The following is a 6,542-nucleotide window of genomic DNA, read 5'->3' on the forward strand; positions in this document are numbered from 1 at the left end:
TAAAATTATGGAAACAATAAAACAAAAAGCAAGATGCATAATATTTGAAAGTTATGGCAACATCTTCCATGGGCATGAAGGATGCTTAGTAAAATATTTTAGACCAATCTCAGAAGCCAGTGTTGTTGTTTTTTTCAGGATTTCATTGGAAGCATCCTATGCAAAGCTGGCTATGGCTACAGGACGTGCAAAGAACCTAATGAAATCACAGAGTATTTACATTCATTCTCTCCAATGCCCAGGGTTGCCCTTCCTGAGTCATGCCCGCCCACTCCTGTAAACGTCATGGAATGCTCAGCCTGCCTTCTTTTGCATTCGGTGCAGTAATTGAATACACCTCAGGCCTGTCCTAACATCTCCACGGGAGGCTTCTCCCGTTCGTCAGCCATTTGTTACCTACATAAACCACTCTTTTTCTTTTACGTTTTTCCGTCACCATTTATGCCCCCCATTCCTTCTCCACCTCCACTCTCCACCCCACCCACATCACCCCTCTCTCTGATAATGGTTCTCAGGTTTCCACTACCAACAGAATTTGGTCCTAGGGGAGGTTTTTAAGCCTTCCAACGCACAAGACTTCACTGGGAAGATACAACATTTAAGATGGAGGTAATTTAAGCTCGTAAATGTTCAGCCTTCTTTTGTTTTACAGCATGTTTATAAATTAAGAAAAGCATCACTTTTGTGTGAGTGGTATAGCCTAAAAGGAAACCAGTGGGAGTAAATTGCTTATGAAAATGAATCACTTAGCCAAGAATTTCTAATTTTATAACATAAATTCTTATTGAACTAAATGTTTTAGGGGCCTTTAGAAATTCTTGAGGTGTTTCCCCTTTATTCATCTCTAGGCCAAGCTGTAATTAACACTAGTGGAAGATCTGTAGCACTGCATCTGTGACCAAACGGTTGTTTCAGCTTCCTCATTTCCATACCATGGGATGATATGGTATATATAGCAATTAAAAATATCACTAACCTTTTCTTTCTTTCTTTTTTAAAAGATTTTATTTATTTATTTTTAGAGAGAGGGGAAGGGAGGGAGAAAGAGAGAGAGAAACATCAATGTGTGGTTGCCTCTTATGTGGCCTCCACTGGGGGCCTGGCCTGCAACGCAGGCATGTGCCCTGACTGGGAATCGAACTGGCGACCCTTTGGTTCACAGCCTGCACTCAATCCACTGAGCTACAACAGCCAGAGAACTAACCTTTTGTTTCCATGGAACTTTCCACAGTTTGGTGAAATCTTAGTTTTCTAAGATTTCAGATGTGCTTTATTTCAGTAACGGTCTGTCTAAACTATTAACTAAAGACAAGATGGAAGAAAGCCTGTAAAATTATAACACAATAACTTGTTCTCCTTCCTCAATTTACATAATCAATTCATCTTGTTTGTCCTTGTATATCTTTTAAGAGCTTGAAGAATTGAGGTAATTAGCAGCATATCACATTGTATCACACCAAATTATAGCATATTATATTTCCTAGCTCTGTCTGCTGAGGGGTGTAAAAGCAAAGAGAAATTAGACAAATGAGCACACTAAAGGCAAGTCTTGGCTACTGAAAATCTTTCCCTATTTAGAGGAATAAAGAGAGATGGCAGATTGCATAAGTGAGACAAGGTAAGTACATACGGGCCTCAAGCATCTTATTACCCACAAAGTAAAGAAACACTCAGAGAATACTGAAGACATATCAGAAGGATACCAGAGCCAGCCTGGGCTCTGAAAGAAATAAGGTGGTATGGTTAGGACCCTCTGACTAAAGTAACAGCTCATTAGTTGTACATGCCAGGGGTGGCTGAACTACGGTAAAGGGCCAGACAACACATGCTTTGGTTTTGCAGGCCAGGTGGCAGGATCCAATAAATTAGGTGGTTGTTTATATAACAAAGAAGAAAAAAATTCAAATTTTTATGTCAAACTTAAAACTATAATAATAATTTTAAACATTTTTTGTGATACACATCTCCTGAAGACAAGATAGACAGACCATAGGGTACAGTTTAGAGTCATAGGCAAGTTTCTTTTTTCTGTGAACACTTTTTAAAATTTAGTCTTTGCTGTATTTTTTCTGTTACCATTTCTTCCCAAGTTGCTATTCATGACTCTCTTATGCCCATAAATCATCAGTACAATGGACTGAGTTGTTTCTACTTTATTATTTAACTTTATTATATTTTTCCATTGCCATTTAGTCCCCTTGTGCCTCCCTCCCCCCAGCAGTCACCACACTGTTGTCCACGTCCTTGAGCCCTTTTCCCTTTTTGCTCAGTCCCTCTATCCCTAATTTCCCCTGACAGCTGTCATCCTGCATTTCAAAGCTAATGTAATCAAACCATGTAATAAATTGAACATCAGTAAATAGCTTACCTTGTTTGGCTAATGAATCATTGTTAACAAATTTATTTTTATTGCTGCCTCATTTCAATTTTTTGCTTTTGTGAAGCAATTCTACTATGATGAAAGATTTTATTTGAAATTTCTAGCTTTTTCTAGCCATTCTGTTCCTGTCAGTTGGATTGTTGTGATAACTGCCTAATCTGGCTACACTGATGTACACCACACTCTTTTAACACAGCTCTAGGGCCATTGTATTAAAATACAGTGTTCACTAACTTCTTCAACAACATTAACCCCACAACACTGTACCTTAAAAGAATGACATTCAAAGTTTATTGTTTTCTTATCTTTCCCATGATGAGTATGCACTGGTAATAAAAATGTAAAATTATGAAAGCATGACTACACCCATGGCACACAAACACAGTGAGTTATAATGACATCATTATCATATGTCATGGGACAAGCAACAGGCCAAGGCAACAAGCATGCAGAGGGCTGCTAATGGTCTTTGTCACAGTTACTCAACTGGGCCATTGTAGGACAAAAGCAGCCACGGACACATGTACATGAATGAGAATGTGTGCCAGTGAAACTTCATTCATTTGCACTAAAATCCAAGTTTTACATACTTTCTTTGATGTAATTTCCATGTGTCTCAAAATATGATTTTTCTTTTGATTATTTTTGAATCACTGAAAATTGTAAAACCATTAATTTACAGGTAATACAATAACAGGTGCTGAGCTGCATTTGGCCCACAGCTGTAGTGCACCACCCTGTATCTGGAATGATATCAGTCTGCCAACTGGTCAAATGGCATGGAGCCTGGCCAGCAGGGTCTGTGTGCTGTGGCTGTGACAAAGAAATTCACACGAACTACAGATGTCTTGTGGAGAAAAAGGGACAGCAGGCCACTCTCTCAAGGGGAGAGCACCTCCACCCTTGCCTTGACAGGCTTTTATTGGCTTTCTAATAGCATTCATCTAAGAAGGTTCTCGTTCATTATGCTCAGGTTTGCTTTAGGTGATTACTTTTTACAGATAATAAAGGAAAGCATGTTACTGATTACTTCTTACAGAGTAACGAGGAAAATGTTCCAAATCGAGGGAACGATAAAAGTGATGGGTCTGGTTACACTCTGTCCTTGGGAGGTTTAGCACAGACTTCAGGAAGTGACTTTAATGATATGCAGTAAGCATTTGGTGTTTTAACTCAGGGTGAGGGAGTTTTAGCAAAAGCAAACCTCAAAGCAGCCTAGGTATAACGCAGGCCTGGTTTCCCACAGGAAAGCTGATCCATGGGTTGGGCTTCCTGTGTGCTGACATGTGCCTATCGGTTTTCCCATAGGGCTGGGCTACATTTGCCATTCCATGCAAATAGGTTCCCTATATTCTTGTAAATTAATAACATTATATCAGAAAGTGAAAAAGCAGTAGAAGGATTGGAACATAAACTTGGAGAAATCTCCCTGGAAGTAAAGTATTAAGATAAAGAGATGAAAATAGAGAAAAGTGAAGAAAATTAGAGGACCAGTCTAGGAGATCTAACATCTTACTAAATGAGATAACCAGGTAAAGCAAGGAAAATGGACAAATAGGATAAGAATTCATCAAACAACAATTCAATATCTTTTCCCAAAGGAAAGGCATGGACTCCTAGACTGAAGAGCTAGTCCCATGAGGTGATGAGCACAGACAGTACTAGAATCCAGCCCCACAGTGAGGCACATCGTGGTGCAGTTTCAGAACAATGGAGAGACGGAGGAGATTTTTCAGAGATAAAGAACAGGCCAGGTTTTCCAGACAGAAAGAATGGGCCAAGAAGCAAAAATTAAATGGCACTGAACTTCTGAAACATCCTGGAAACTGGATGACTATGTCTTCACAAACTTTCGCCCCTAGTCCCTCTTTATCAGGCAGTCATTAGAGTATGCACTCTTCCTGAAGGAGGAGCAACCCAAGCAAGGAAAGCCATAGGATCGCAGAGACAAGGGGTCCTGCAGAAGATAGAGGAGAAGAGAGTCTCTAAGATCAAGGTGAAGAAAAAGACAAAATGGTGATAATTCAGGCCTCCAGATTAAAATTAGCCTGACATGGGTTAGTTAACATTAGAAAGGAATAAAGTTAACGTTTAAACAAAATTATAAGTTCTTAATATTATACAGAAAAAGTACAGTGACCTCTTTCAAATAGTTGTGATGATTTTAAAAGATGCCTATAGATTCTTTGAAACTCCTTCTTTCAAAAGACAGAGATTAATTCCCTCCCTTGCTTGTGTGCTGGGTTCAGTTACTCACTTTTATTTCTTTCTTTCTTTATTTATTTATTTAATACTTTTGAATTTTATTGTTGTTCAAGTACAGTTTTCTGCCTTCCCCCTTACCCTTCTCTTCCACCCCAACAATTCCCACCTCCCTCCAGTGTTTCCACGCACCCCTGTTTTTGTCCATGTGTTCTTCACAGTTGTTCTTGTAAACCTCTCACCCTTTCCCCCCATTATCCCCTCCCCTCTCCCCTCTGGTTACTGTCACTTTGTTCTTAATTTCAATGTATTTGGTTATATTTTGCTTGCTTGTTTGTTTTCTTGATTAGGTTGCAGTTAAAGGTGAGATCATATGGTGTTTGTCTTTCACCACCTGGCTTAGTTCACTCAGCATAATGCTCTCTAATTCCATCCATGCTGTCACGAGGGTAGGAGCTTCTTGTTTCTGCTGCATAGAATTCCATTGTGTAAATGTACCACAGTTTTGGGGGTTCATTCATTTATGGATGGGCACTTAAGTTGCTCCCAGCACTTGGCTATTATAAGTTGTGCTGCTATGAACATTGGGGTACAAAGATTCTTTTGGATTGGTGTTTCAGGATTCTTAGGATATAATCATACCAGTAGAATTGCAGGGTCAAAAGGCAGTTCCATTTTTGTTTTCTGAGGAAATTCCATACTGTTTTCTACAGTGGTTGCACCAGTCTGCATTCCCACCAGCAGTGCGGTAAGGTTCACTTTTAATGAATAGAAAGAAAAGTGGAAGTGAGGGTAAGCATCTCCAGAGCCTAGGTCATAAAAAGTGGTGCAACCTTCTCTCTCTCCTCTTTCTCTCTCTTCCTGAACCAAAAGTGGTGAAGGCAACAAAATCTCACCGTAGTACTCTACATGGTCCAGTGGTCGGTAGTGTTTTCATGGTCACTGCTGCGTCACCACTGACTATGAATCTCACCCAACTACATCTTCCTAGGAAGAATGAGGATCAAGAAGGCTGCCTGTGCATGTGGTTAGAACACAGGCTGTGTGTGTGAGAGTCTCGTGTTTCTTATGGGGAAATTAAAACATCATGCCTCAAGGGAAAAATCAGAAAGGGCTATATAAGCATATTATATATGGTAATGCAGGAAATGCCAAAGAAAATGTTTACAAGGCTAAAAAGGAGATCCTGGGGTGCAGCAGGACATGGGAGAAAGCAAGGGTGGAGGACTCAAGTGGGGAGCTAGGCAGATGGTTTACACTCTTGTCTGAGTATTTAAGCTGCTTGCATGAATACATTGTTTTAAAAGTAAATTAAAAAGAACAGAGAAACAAGATAATTACTAAAGTAATAGCTAAAATATATGGAGAGAATCAGTCGATGCTACCAATATTACTAATGGGTGCTTCACATCTTTTGCGGTGCCAGATTCTCTTCTGGTGGTCTCCCAAATACGGCGCTTACACCTACAGAGAGGAAGGTCTGCATGACACTAACTCTGCCGAAGACATCCCAGTGTTCTGAACTTACTCAAAATAATCCTGTGACTGGAGCTATAATAATCTGCTCGCAGAGAGGAATCTTTTTATGTTCTGGGATGCAACAAAAACTGCCGTGACCACTTTAAAAACTTCTGATGACTATTTTGGGTTTTTTTATTGATTTAAAGTATGAAAAACAATATTCCAGTGATTGAGTAGATTTTTCTCATTTTAGCCTTTCCTTCTCTTTATGCTATAACTGAAAGAGTTGTAAAAGAAGAACCAGCTTGATTTAATGAATCTTTATCAAGCATTCATTACATGATCACAGTCTGGTGTGTGGAGGTGGGGAGCAGACTGGTAATCAAATGATTACAATGCAGTGGGATTGGTGTAAAGATTCTGCGTGTTCATGTCAGAGAGACAGTGATAATTTGCCTGGGGGCTGCCTCAGATATTTGTGGAATGAGGCACGATGTAA

This window comes from Sturnira hondurensis, unplaced genomic scaffold, assembly GCF_014824575.4.
Source record: "Sturnira hondurensis isolate 20B ecotype Veracruz unplaced genomic scaffold, ASM1482457v3 Scaffold0015596, whole genome shotgun sequence".
Taxonomy (NCBI): Eukaryota; Metazoa; Chordata; class Mammalia; order Chiroptera; family Phyllostomidae; genus Sturnira; species Sturnira hondurensis.